General features: G+C 48.8%; 1 protein-coding gene across 4 annotated transcripts in view; it reads left to right on the top strand.

The window, feature by feature from the left end:
- Window positions 1–13,577, top strand: part of PIWIL1 (piwi like RNA-mediated gene silencing 1) — a 1,090,590-nt gene that overhangs the window by 531,269 nt on the left and 545,744 nt on the right. The gene's annotated exons all lie outside the window — the stretch shown is intronic.

Consider the following 13,577-nt stretch of genomic DNA (forward strand, 5'->3'; position numbering starts at 1 on the left):
GAGATTCCTGATCGACCTCAGGGTCGGTCTGACTGACTCTTTAACCCTTTACTACTCTCGGACGTGAGCTCTGGCGGCAATAGCCGAGGATGCCCTCAGGGCTCCTTGGAGTTTCTGGTTAGTCTATCTTCCCTTCTTTTCTATTATCTACCTCACTTTCGGTAACACAGGAGGAGAGAATGCGCGCTAGTCCTCCCGGTGGCTCTGGTTTGGCCGCGCATGACTTAAAGTTCCAGCCTGCACCTGTTGTCAGTAGAGGAGCCTTGGCTCCTACCTCTGCAGGACTGTCTACTTCAACAGGGTCCTTTTTCTTTATTCAATCTTACACTGGTTTCGTTTAACGGCGTGACTGTTCACGAGACCTCAGAAGGGAGAAGTTTCCTAGTTCGGTTATGCCTACTGGGCCCCGTTTTCGGAAGTCGGTTACCTCTTCTCGCTTTTGCCACTTGGGAAACTTTAAGGGCATAGTGTGGATAACAGGGGTTTTCCCCTTTTGATTTACCATTCAGCTGTCATCTTTGGTTTTCTCCGGATGGTTTACTCGGCTGCACTTCAAACTACGTTGACCTGAATTTTAGGTCTCTGCTTTTTCGGTTTTCTTCCAAAAGTAATTAGCCTGGTGGCCGTAAGTCGGGCTCTCTTTCAGGGAGTACTCTATTGGCAACTCCCCCTTTTCGACTGGGGTTACGGCTGAGCTTCAGACTCAGCAGTCGTTTCTTCCAGGGGGGATGTCTGTTTTTCATATAAATCTGACACTTGTGTTTTCGGCCCTCTTTGAATGTTGTCAGGGCTCACCAACTCTCTCTACAGAGGTCTTCGGCTATTCGACGAAGTGTTTTCTTCTTTGTTCTGTACGATGTTCCAGTACTAAATAGCCGTTGGATACATCTGACCATCAGACAGTCTTATTGGCGGTTGCTCGGGAGCCTCCGTTTTCCATTTCAGCGCACTCTATGCGCGTTGTGGGACCTTCGTGGGCGGCTGCCCGTGGAGTCTCCATGATTACTTTATGTCGGGCGGCTACTTGGTCGGGCCGACATACGTTTGTCAAATTCTATAAGTTTGACACTCTTGCGGCCTCTGCATCAAAGTTTGGCCGAGCGGTTTTACAAGACTCAGCGCTCTCCCACCCGTTTTGAGAGCTCTGGGACGTCCCCATTGTAACTACGCTCCAGTGGCCCCTAGTGGATGAAGGAGAAATCAGGATTTTGGTACTTACCGATAAATCCCTTTCTCCGATTCCACAGGGGCCACTGGACGCCCGCCCAGCGCTGTTTCCTCCTTGTTTTTTGCTTAAAGGTTTGCAGATCACTAGGTGCCTGCTTGTTCAGTTCAGGTTAACCTGCTTTTGGTTAGGTTCTGTTCCAGGGTTAGTTTGTGTTATCCTTGTTTACAGGGCTTCATTAACCTCCTCTACCTTAAGGTTTGTTTATTCCAGCTCTCCTCGGGCACAGTTTTACGTAGACTGGCTTGGAGGGGAGATAGTAGGGGAGGAGCTAGCCACAGTGTGAGAATTTTAAAGTGCCAGCTCCCAATTACTGCCTACTATTTCCCCATTGTAACTACGCTCCAGTGGCCCCTGTGGAATCTGAGAAAGGGATTTATCGGTAAGTACCAAAATCCTGATGTCTTGGTGTGAATCCAAGAAGGCTCCTGCAGTGTAGTTTCAACTTTGTCGGTCTCTCCTCTTCCTGCAAGCAGGTGTGGATATGGGCCTGCGTTTAGGATCCATAAAGGTCCAGATTTCGGCTTTATTAATTTTCTTCCAGAAAGAATTGACTGCCCTCCCTGAGGTTCAGACTTTTATGAAAGGGGTTCTGCACATCCAGCTTCCCTTTTTTGCGCCGACGGCACCCTGAGATCTTAACGTGGTCTTGCAGTTCCTGCAATCGGATTGGTTTGAGCCCTTACAGAAGGTCAAGTTTCTCACGTGGAAGGCTGTCACTTTGTTGGCTTTAGCTTCTGCTCGACTTGTGTCGGATTTGGGGGCTTTGTCCTGTAAAAGTCCCTACTTAATCTTCCACGAAGATAGAGCTGAGCTCAGGACACGTCAGCAGTTTCTTCCAAAGGTTGTGTCGGTTTTTCATAACAACCAACCTATTGTGGTGCCAGTGGCTACTGACTCCTCTATTGCATCAAAGTCCTTGCATGTTGTAAGGGCTTTGAAGATCTATGTGAAGAGGACGGCTCGTCACAGAAAATTGGACTCTCTGTTTGTCCTTTATGATCCCAAGAAAATTGGGTGTCCTGCTTCTAAGCAGACGATTTCTCGCTGGATTATGGTCACTATCCAGCATGCATATTCTACGGCAGGATTTCCGTGTCCAACATCTGTAAAGGCCCACTCTACTCGTAAAGTGGGGTCTTCCTGGGCGACTGCCCGGGGTGTCTCAGCTTTGCCGAGCGGCTACTTGGTCTGGGTCGAACACGTTTGCTAAGTTCTGCAGGTTCGATCCTTTGGACTCTGAGGACCTCAGGTTTGGTCAATCAGTTCTGCTTGAGCCTCCGCGCTCTCCCTCCCGTTCTGGGAGCTTTGGTACATCCCCATGGTACTAATGTGGTCCTCTAGGACGTAATAGAAGATAGGATTTTAATTGCCTACCTCTAAATCCTTTTCTCGTAGTCCGTAGAGGATGCTGCGCTTCGTTAGCCTGCAGTTGTTCTTTGGTTCAGTACTGCTTTGTTGTTAGTTAAGTACTGCGTTTCTTTACTGTGGTCAGTAATGTTTCAGCTGTTGCTGAGGTTGCAGGCTGGTTAGCATGGTTTGCCTTGTGTATGTGAGCTGGTTTGAATCTCACCACTCTCTGTGTATTTTCTTCACTCGAAGTATGTCCGTCTCCCTTGGTAGAGTTTCTAGACTGAGTCTGGTAGGAGGGGCATAGAGAGAGGAGCCAACCCACACTATAAAATTTTTAAAGTGCCAATGGCTCTTAGTGGACCCGTCTATATCCCATGGTACTAATGTGGACCCCAGCATCCTCTACGGACTACGAGAAAAGCATTTACCAGTAGGTAATTAAAATCCTATTTTTTCACGTGCTGGAGCTGTTGCTCACCCGGCCCCAGTATCGACTTGGGTAGCCTAGGCCATTGATAGACTGAGAAGCTTTTCTTCGGGTACTAATATCTGGATTATGTACTCCATATGGGCCAGTGTCCGGTAGTACTGGATTGCCACATTCAAGTGACGTTGGATCTTCTACAGTCTCAAGGATGGAAGATCAATTGGCGCAAATCGTTTTTAACTCCTTTGCAAGATATGTTACACTTGGGAGCGCTACTGGTTTCTCTCTCTCAAAAGAGTTTTCCTCACACAGTAAAAGATTCAGGCCCTGCGTCCAAGGTTCAGACCTTTCTGGGGTATCGCAGGGTGTACATTAACCATCAGTTAGTCAATCGCAGTCGAGGTGCCATGTGAGAGGTGAGACATCTTCCATTGGGTGAAGCGTCATCTACCTGCTCTGTTGGGACCTGAGGTCTTAAACTGGGAAGTATACTTCCTAAGCCGCCAGGCCGTACACTCTGATTAGTGGGCTCTGCATCCAGAGGTGTTTCAGTTGCTAGTCCGCCGTTGTGGTCTTCCAGACTTAGATATGATGGCCTCTCGACACAACCATCAGGTGCTGAAGTACGTCGCTTGCACACAGGATCCCGAATCCTTTTTTGTTGGACGTGCTTACTGCTTCATGGACGTTCCCACTTATCTGTGTCTTGCCTCCAATCCAGATGATACTGCGAGTTTTCCGAAAGTTCACTTTAATTCTGGTGGCCCCTGATTGGCCTTGTCACAGGTGGTACGCAGATCTTCAGCATCTCTTCCTCGACACTCCACTGCGTCTACCTTGGAGGCCCGATCTCCTATCTCAGGGCCCCTGCCTTCATCCGGATCTGGACTGCCTCGCTTTGACGTGGTGGCTCTTGAGATATCCGTCCTAATAAAAAAGGGTTTTTCCAGACTGGTCATTATTATAATGCTCAGAGCCAGGAAACCTTCTTCAGCTAGGATTTATCATAGGGTTTAGAAGACTTTCTTTGCGTGGTGCGCCAATAGAGTATTGCTCCTTTAGTCTGTCGCGTCTGTTTGCGTTCCTTCAGTCAGGTATAGACCTGGGTCTCCGGCTCTCATCCTGAAAAGTCCAAATCTCTGCACTGTTCGTTCTTTTTTAGTGTCATTTGTCTCTCATGCTTGACGTGCAAAACTCTTTCATGGGTGTTCTACTTCCTATGTCACCTTTCATGCCTCCAGTGGCTCCTTGTTCCTAAATCTCTCGGTTCTCCTTTTGAATATCTGGACAGAGTAGATCTACGATGGCTTACGTGAAAGACCTTTTTCCTCTTAGCTTTCTCCTCAGCTTATAGGGTGACTGATCTCGGTGCCTTGTACTGTCCATCTTTTTCACGCTGACAGGGCAGTTCTTTGTACTTGCTTGCATTACTTTCCTAAGGTTGTCTCGAAATTTCACATCAACCAAACCAAGAGATAGTTGTGAAATTTCGAGACAACCTTAGGCAAGTAATGCACGTAACTACGAAGGACTGCCCTGTCATCGTGAAACACTAGAAAAAGTGAGGATATAGCTAAGAGGAAAAAGGTGTTCCATGTGAGCTATGGTAGAACCAAGAGATGGTTGTCCCTTCTTTTACAGATAGTTCACATACCGAGTCCTCTCTAGATGTTATGTGGGCTCTCCGCATATATGTAGACAAAACCAGGGATATCCGCAAGTCGGAGTCCCTGCCTGTTTTGTATGACGTTCACAAACGGGGCTTGCTGACCTAAAACTGATCTTGGCCAGGTAGGTGGCTTTGTATAATTATTAGCCAGGCCTATACGGTGGCGAACCTTTCTACCGCTTCTGGGGTGACAGCTCACTCTACACGATCAAGGCAGCCACGTGGTCAGACCTTCATCAAGTTTTATGCCTTTGATACCTTTGCGTTAAGTTTAGCAGTTTTTAGGCGTAGGGTTCTTAGCGCAGTCCAGGGGTGTCCCTGCCCTTAGGTTGACAGCTTTAACACATCCCAGCATTACCCCCTTTGCCCCATAATGGGCGAAACAGAAAATGGGATGTACCTGGATAAATCCTTTTCTTTGTGTGCATAGGGTTAACAGTGCGCCCTCCCTGATACACCTGACTGTGGTATCTTGTTCCTAAATTTGTGACTGTGTGGTTGACTCTCCAGTGCATATGTCTCTGTGTGCATTCTGGTTTTATTTCCTTGCTGCTGCTGTAGGCTTGCTAAATACATTGGCAGGGGACAGGAGGATGGACGGAGGGATGCTGGTTACAAGAATTGTAACCCTTTGGTGCCCTCACTCCATCCCATCTGCCTATACCCAGTGTTACTCCCTGTGCCCCCTATGGACTAAAAAGATAAGGATTTATCCAGGTAAGACCATGAATTCCATTTTCTTTAATATGCTGCAAGTAGTACAGAAGTCTGAAAATATACCATAAATAAATTTACTGTTCCTATGATTTTAGAACTCCTCGATTATAAATGCAGTGCCCCAATATTCTTCACAATTGACAGAATGCTCCCAAATTTATTTATTAACGGTTATTTCTGTAGTGCACGCATAAATTACACAGTTCTTTATGGAAAATATTTTGTCATTCACGTCCGTCCTAACCCCAGTGGAACTTGCAGTTCCTTTAATTACTATATTGCTTGTTTGTGGTCTCTCTATTTCACAAACACTCAAGTTTTAAAACTAGATACTGTATGATCTCTTTACCCTTTAACATTTTATTTTAAAAATTTTTACATTTTATAGTTATTATTTTTGTTTCAGTGTGACAAAATTATTAGTTGCAAACAGTGTTTTGTTTCCTTTTTATTAATAGTTTATTTTGTCCAGCAATTGCAAGAGCATAGTATGTAGTATTAGTATTACATTCCATAGGATGTTTAATTTCAGAAAATGTATGATCAGTGGAAGGGAGAAGGAATTCATTTTCCCAAATACATGCTTTATTGATGCTTTTAGAAACATGAAAACTGATTTAGCCATTTTCTTAAAAGAACGTGATGAGGAATAAAAAGTGAGTGTTCAATTCTCCTTCATCCACTAGGGGCCACTGGAGTGCAGATACAATGGGGATATAGTAGGCAGTAACTGGGAGCTGGCACTTTAAATATATAACCATGTGACTAGCTCCTCCCCTACTATGTCCCCCCTCCAAGCCAGTCTTATTTTAGTGCCCGAGTGAGCTGGTCATTTGGCTCTTCTCTGAAGATTTTTTATTTCTTTTTCTTATTTTTTATTTTTCTTTCTTACACTCACAGACTGGCAGCTTTTCCACTGCCAGTCTGCACCGCGGGAGGCTGCCGGCGGGGTCCCATCGTAGCTGCGTACGGCTCGGGATGGGCCCCGGCTGAAGGAGACACTGAGCTCTCCGGAGCTGGCCGGACACCGATGCGTGCGGCGCGTCGGGGTCGCTCCGTCGGCAGAAGATTCCGGCAGCAAGGCAGCGGTAAGTAACAGTGGCCGGACACCGCTGCGTGCGGCGCGTGTCGGGGCCACTCCGTCGACAGAGGCCGGACACCGCTGCGTGCGGCGCGTGTCGGGGGCCACTCTATCATCTGCAAGCAGTGGTGAGTAAACACCCCCCCTCCACATTGTTGTATTACATTGCTAAGCATGTTTAGTTTGCAGTGCCCACATATGCTATATGGAGAAGGCTGTAGTGTAGTGGACTAATGCTACAGATTCCTAGGCACTCATACTAATTTGTAATATTTTTATTCCAGTCATACCCTGTCTGGAGTGGGTCAGGGTTAAGACTAGAGGCGCCTTTTCTAGTTTAAAATCGGCGCCATTGAGGGGGGGCGGAGCTTCATCCCGCTCTGTAAAGCGGGCTCAGCTCTCCCCGGGCAAGTTTGAATTATGCGCCATTACGGGGGGCGGAGCTAACTCCCGCTCTGTAGAGCGGGCTCAGCGGTTTGGTTTAAAATAGAGGGGGCGGCGCTATCTCCCGCTCTGTACAGCGGGCTCAGCGCTCCCCGCTGCCCGGCCACAGCACGCATTGCCGGCGGGGGATGCAGGACGCTCCCCGCTCCATCTGATATAGCGGCGCTGACTCCCGCTCTGTACAGCGGGCTCAGCGCTTACTGCTCCCCGGCCACAGCACGCATGGCCGGCGGCTGATGCAGGGCGCTACCCGCTCCATCTGTTAAAGCGGCACTGACTCCCGCTCTGTACAGCAGGCTCAGCGCTTACTGCTCCCCGGCCACAGCACGCATGATCGGCGGCTGATGCAGGGCACTCCCCGCTCCATCTGTTATAGCGGCGCTGACTCCTGCTCTGTACAGCGGGCTCAGCGCTCACTGCTCCCCGGCCACAGCACGCATATTTACGAGTTCAAGTTGCACTTGGAGGGGGGGTAGGTGGGGGGGGCAGAGCTTAATCCCACTTTGCTCAGCGGGCTCCCCGGCCGCGGCTCACATTGCAATGCAGCGCTCTCAAATCTTTATAGGAGCCAATATGGTTAGTAGAACCCAGATTCACAGTATTCCCTGCAATGTACACCCTGTCTGTGACATGGCCCCATCAGCATTTTATCACAGGCTGACCGCCATTTTGGGAAACCAGCAGAGCCTCCGAGAAACATGTATTGCACCTGTTTTTTCTAATTTAGCAGTACACTACATACAGGGCGGGTGTTGCCTTCCCTTTATTATTCCTTTTTTTTCGCTGGATACTAATGCTGTTTGTATTTTGAGGAATGAATGTGGCATCAGACAAATAGCTGCTGTGGTTCGTTACGCTAGTAGCGGGAACATCTGAACACAGAGACCCGGGTTTCACTCCCAACAAAAGCAACTTTAAGGGAAGCTCCTATAGCCTAGTGGCTAAGACTCCTGACCCGCAGCGCTACCGGTTCAAGTCTCCGCTGCTCCAAAATGTTTATTTGAAACGTATCTGTCACTGCACGTTAGAGTGCAGAGATTTCATAGGGCTACGCTTCTTTAACCCACCTTTTCTCTTTCCGTTTACTGAACGTAACACCCAGTCAGAGAATTCCTGTTATGTGAGGATTGTGCTGTAGAAACATCTGCTCAACCCTCAACGCAACTGCAGCGTACTCCTGTTTCAACAGCTCGGCTTATGCAGGTAATGTCGCTGTTAACCAGAGACCCCGTACGTTATTTTTCCTCTCCAGGTTTCTAAAAGGAGCTTGCTAACCTCCATGTTACACAACTCTGCGGATGAGAGGCCTCTCTTGGAGGAGGCGAGAGATGTCCAGGATACTGATACAATATCTCAGGATATCGAGGTGCATTGTACAGCAGTTCCTCTGGTGCTGCAGGTAAAGGAGTCGGCCGCTTCACGTACCGCAGAGTTTGGCGCCAATGAAGAAATGACAGCGACTTGTCCAGTTTCGGATGAGCTGGATATGCTCCGGTCGCGGCCTGAAGACATCCGAATGCACAATCTCAGGTATCAAACAATGTTGGTTTTCCTATCCTTTCCGCGCAGATAGCAGGAAACGATATCGGACCTCTCCAAGGGTATATCCCTCGATGTATCGCCGGTCCAAGCTGCCATTTCCTGGGGCAACCTTGCTGAGGGAGCCATCTGAGAGAAATATGCGGCAGCAGGGATTCTACCTTGTCCGGAGCAGGTAGGTTGTGGAACAATTGTCCTCTAGGTTACCGGATGGTTTGCATCAGGATCAGCTGATACCTTGGGCAGATCAGAGTCTCGATTCTTCTTTATATTCTTTTGAGGCCTCCAAGGACGTCTGTATACTCGGAGCCTGAATTTCCGCTTGGGCTGTCTTAACCCGACAACCTTTGGGGATGCGACAGTGGCAGGCGGATATTGAATCCTAATGGGCAGCAGGTTCATTACGGGCCTGGTCGGGAAGGTTCTTCTTGCCTGGATTTCTCAGGCGATTGGTGGTAAGTCCACTTTTCTTTCCCCTAATGCTGCTCCAGCACGGACCTACACCGGTCTTTCCTTTAGATCTTTCCGTGCCCTTTTCAGGTTTCGAATCCATGACAGGGGCGGTATCTCCGTCACCAAGGGATCTCAGAGTAAAAGGCAGAGGTTCAGCATCCTCGGCCAGTCTAATTGTAGGTCCTCCAACACACCTACCGCAGGTCAGACCTACCTCCCACCTGGGAGATCCCAGGGTGGGCGCATGTCTGTGGTTTTTCTGGGAGGCCTTGGTATGCTTGGGCTAGGTTTCTCAGCACAGGCGGTTACACACTCGATTTCGGAGTTCAACCGCCTCAGGGTTACCTCACCACGGGTCTGCCGGTTTACGACGACAAGTGAGACCGTCCTGCAGGCGGCGTTCCAGATGCTTCAAACCGCAAGGGTCCTGATCCCTGTTTCCGCACATCATTGGAATCAGGGTTTTTTCTCAGGCCTTTGGTTTTTCCCGTGCCGTAGCCAGATGGCTCGGCCAGGCCTATTCTGAATTTAGAATTCTTTCAGTCTGTGATTGCTAATTTGAAGAAAAAAAGGGTTTTAGACTTCCTTAGTCATCAGGGATGCCTGTTTACTGTTTTCCATTGGGCTTCCTCGTCAGGTTTTTCTCCAATTCGTAGTACAGAATACTCATTTCTACTGTCAGACCTTTCCGTTCGGTCCCTCTTCCGCTCCCACCGTGTTCATGAAGGTCACAGGAGGGCCCTACTTCAAAGGCAGGGAGTGACGTTTGTTCCTTAACTGAACAATCTACTGATGGAAACCCTCTCTGCAGTTTAGGTTACTTCTGAATATCTGAAGGATTCAGGATTTTCTGATTCGACCCGGGTCCTATTTATGCCCCTCGGTCCGTCAGAGGATTTTTTCCTTCTTCGGGGCCAGTTCCTCTCTCTTTGCAGGCAAGTTGCGGCGCTGAGAGAGGTCGCCTACATTCTCCTCTGAGCAGAGGATGACAATCTTCATTCCAGGTCAAGCCGCCAGGTCAGGCACCCGGGTGAGTGGACATTCCCCGGAGTTTTGTCAGCTGGTCCACTGTCGGCAGAGAACTCGGATCGACCTCAGGGCGTTCCGACTGACTCTTCAACCCTTTACTACTCTCAGACGTGAGCTCTGGCGGCAGTAGCCGAGGATGCCCTCACGACTCCTTGGAGTGTCTGATTAGTCTATCTTTCCTCCTTTTCTGTTTCTACCTCTTTCTGCAACACATAAAGGGAGAATGCGCGCGCTAGTCTTCCCTGTGATTACAGTTTGGCCGCGCATGACTTGAACATCCACCCTGCAGTCTTACACAGGTTTCATTTAACGGCGTGGCTGTTCACGAGACCTTCTCAGAAGGCAGGAGTTCCCTAGTTCGGTGATACCTACTGGGCCCCGATTTTGGAAGTCTGTTACCTCGTCTCACTTTTGCCACTTTTGGGAAACTTTATGTGGTCTGGTGTGGGTGACGAGGGTCTTTTCCTCCGGTTTTTCATTTAGCCGCCGCCTTTGGTTTCTCCGGGTGGTTTGCTCGGCTGCGCTTCGACTAGTTTGACATGACTTTCAGGTCTCTCCTTTTTCGGTTTCTTTTCCAAAGGAAATTAGCCTGGCTGCCGGAAGTTCGGGCTCTCTTGCAGGGAGTACTCTTCTGGCAGCCCCCCTTTCGATTAAGGTTACGGCTGAGCGTCATACTCAGCTCTCGTTTCTTCCTGGGGTGATGTCCGCTTTTCATATAAATCTGACACTGGTGTTTTCGGCCCTCTTTGGATGTTGTCAGGGCTCACCGACTCTCTACAGAGGTCTTCGGCTATTCGACAAATTGTTTTCTTCTTTGTTCTGTACGATGCTCCCGTCCTAAATGGCCGGGGTCCCAGCGTAAGCTGGGCCGTTGGATACATCTCACCATCGGACAGTCTTATTTGGCGGTTGCTTGAGAGCCTCCGTTTTCCATTTCGGCGCACTTTGCGTGCTCTGGGGGACCTTCGGGGGCGGCCGCCCACGGGGTTTCCGTGAATGCTTTCTGTTGCGATGCCGCTTAGTCGAGTCATCATACGTTGATCACGTTTTACGGTTTTGACTTTTTTGCGGCCTCTGTGTGGCCGAGCGGTTTTGCAGGACTCTCAGCGCTCTCGTTCCCGTCTTGGGAGCTCTGGGACGTCCCCATTGTATCTGCACTCCAGTGGCCCCTAGTGGATGAAGGAGAAATCAGGATTTTGGTACTTACCGATAAATCCCTTTCTCCGATTCCACAGGGGCCACTGGACGCCCACCCAGCGCTGTTTCGTCCTTCTACGCCTTTCGGGTTGCATGTCACTGTGTGACTGTGCTTTTTGCTCCTATTACCCTATCACTATGTTTCCAGGTTTCCTGGATGTTATATTGTTTTTTTTTGACTTAGCGAACCTCCTCTACTTTGACGTTGGTCTTTTCCAGCTCTCCTTGGGCACAGTTTTCATTAGACTGGCTTGGAGGGGGGACATAGTAGGGGAGGAGCTAGTCACATGGTTATAAATTTAAAGTGCCAGCTCCCAGTTACTGCCTACTATATCCCCATTGTATCTACACTCCAGTGGCCCCTGTGGAATCGGTGAAAGGGATTTATCGGTAAGTACCAAAATTCTGATTTTGCCAGCTTGTATAATATGTCAATAATAAGCCCTGCAAATTATTATCCTTGTAAAGATGATGTATTTATACTTCTTTAACATGTGGGTCAGCCAACTGGTCATGTTTGGATATGGGAATTATCAGGATTGTACCCGGTCTATTAATTCTTCTGCACGCGGATTGTATTATATAAATTTACATCGAAGTAGTAATTACTTGTTTTCTGGGTGTGTAATCATTTTCAGCTGTGAATTATGATATAGGGGTCAATCCAATTAGCCGCGACGGTAAAGCGGAAGCGAATCATCGCGTCAGCGACCGCACTTTGCGACAGTCCAAACTCTCTCAAAAGTGCTCGCTGCCTCATAGGGTAACGAGCAGTTTTGTGCGAATTCAGGCAGAATTCAGTCTGCAAAGGGTGCGAGATCGGGAGCCGTTGCCGACGTTTAAATGCCACAGCAGCACCACTTAGCACCCTTTGCAGCTAATTGGATTGACCTGATAGTACACATGCCCCTTGCCTGTTTAGTACTGAATGAAAAAGTAGTAGTGACCCCTCTCTTTGATCCTGAAATGAAATTGTCTTTCCACTGCCGAGTATAAATCTGTATACTAAGAATCACAATTAATGAGGCCAATATCGGGATCCCGGGATTTGGGCCCAAAAATGCCGGGATTCACGGGATTAGAGTGCGCATGCGCAGTTTTTACCGGACAGTGCTGAGCACTATAGCACAGCGCTGCCTGGCTGTCAGCGAGTTAGTTCCATACACACACTGACCGCTCTGGCGGCATTTCAAATGTAGTGCCGGCCGCCAGCCAATCAGAGCTGGCATACCGGCAGTCAATCAGGGAAGCGGCAGCGGCCGCGGCTCCTGATTGGCTGCCGGACTGCCAGTTCTGACTGGCTGGTGGCCAGCGCTACATTTGAAATGCGGCCAGCGCGGTCAGTGTGTGTGTGTGTGTGTGTCCATGGCTGCTGCCCGCGGCCCGCCCAATTAGTAAGTGGTATCGCTACCTACAGCCACACTCCCTCACTGCTCCAGACATCCTCCCTCTCTCTCTCTGCTCCTGACATCCTTCCTGCTTGCTACACCCACCTTCCCTTCCTGCTCCTTACATGCTCCCTATACCCACCGTCCCTTGCTCCCTACACCCTCCCTCCCTCGCTGCCTTCCACCCCTTGTTGCTCTCCACATATACTCTCCCTGCTCCCTACACTGATCCCTACTGCAATCCCGGGATTGAGCATTTTTTAATCCCGAATCCCGGGATTGAAAAAATGCCCGGGATCGGCCTCCCTAATTACAATGCAGTGGTCGCCACTTTTTTTTCACTGCAAGTTCCATTGTGCTTTGTATAAAGATTCAGAAGTCTATTTTCTAAAGTTTCTTAAAAAATATAAAGTGATGTTGCTAATAGTAACTAATCAGATTCTTGTTATCACTTCTTTTTTGCATTCTCGAAAATTACAACACTCAGGCCCAGATTTATCAAGCCTTGGAGCTCCTAACTGCCGTGTTACAGGCTGTGTTTGAAAAATTACAGTTAGGTGCTGAGATCACCGTGCAATTATTCACTATCCAAGGGAGATAAATCTGGGCCATAATCGGCTGTTGGCAACTTTACCACTTGCCCATTTGGAAGCTTTGGTAAATCTAACCCTCAGATTCAGTTGCGCACAGTATACGTATCGCATGTCATCAGTGCGCATTCACGCAAAAATATGCTACACCACACTCAGTATGTCTCGCTTAAGCCGCCTGACATATTGAGGCTAAGTTTATGATGACACATTTGTACATGATTTGTATAATGCAGCTTAAACCTGTAGATGCAGGAAAAGTGGAGTATTGTACCTTAAGGCCCATACACACATGGCGATAAAATGAGCGGCGGCGCTCATTTTCCCCCTCACTGAGCAACGTTGCTCATTTTATCGGCAAGTGTGTATGCCACCAGCGACGACTGATGCGCGGCCCCGCGGGTCGGCAACGATCGTCGCTGTTGGCAGTGCATGCATGCTCGATCTGGACTATCGTCACTGTCG

This window comes from Pseudophryne corroboree, chromosome 1, assembly GCF_028390025.1.
Source record: "Pseudophryne corroboree isolate aPseCor3 chromosome 1, aPseCor3.hap2, whole genome shotgun sequence".
Taxonomy (NCBI): domain Eukaryota; kingdom Metazoa; phylum Chordata; class Amphibia; order Anura; family Myobatrachidae; genus Pseudophryne; species Pseudophryne corroboree.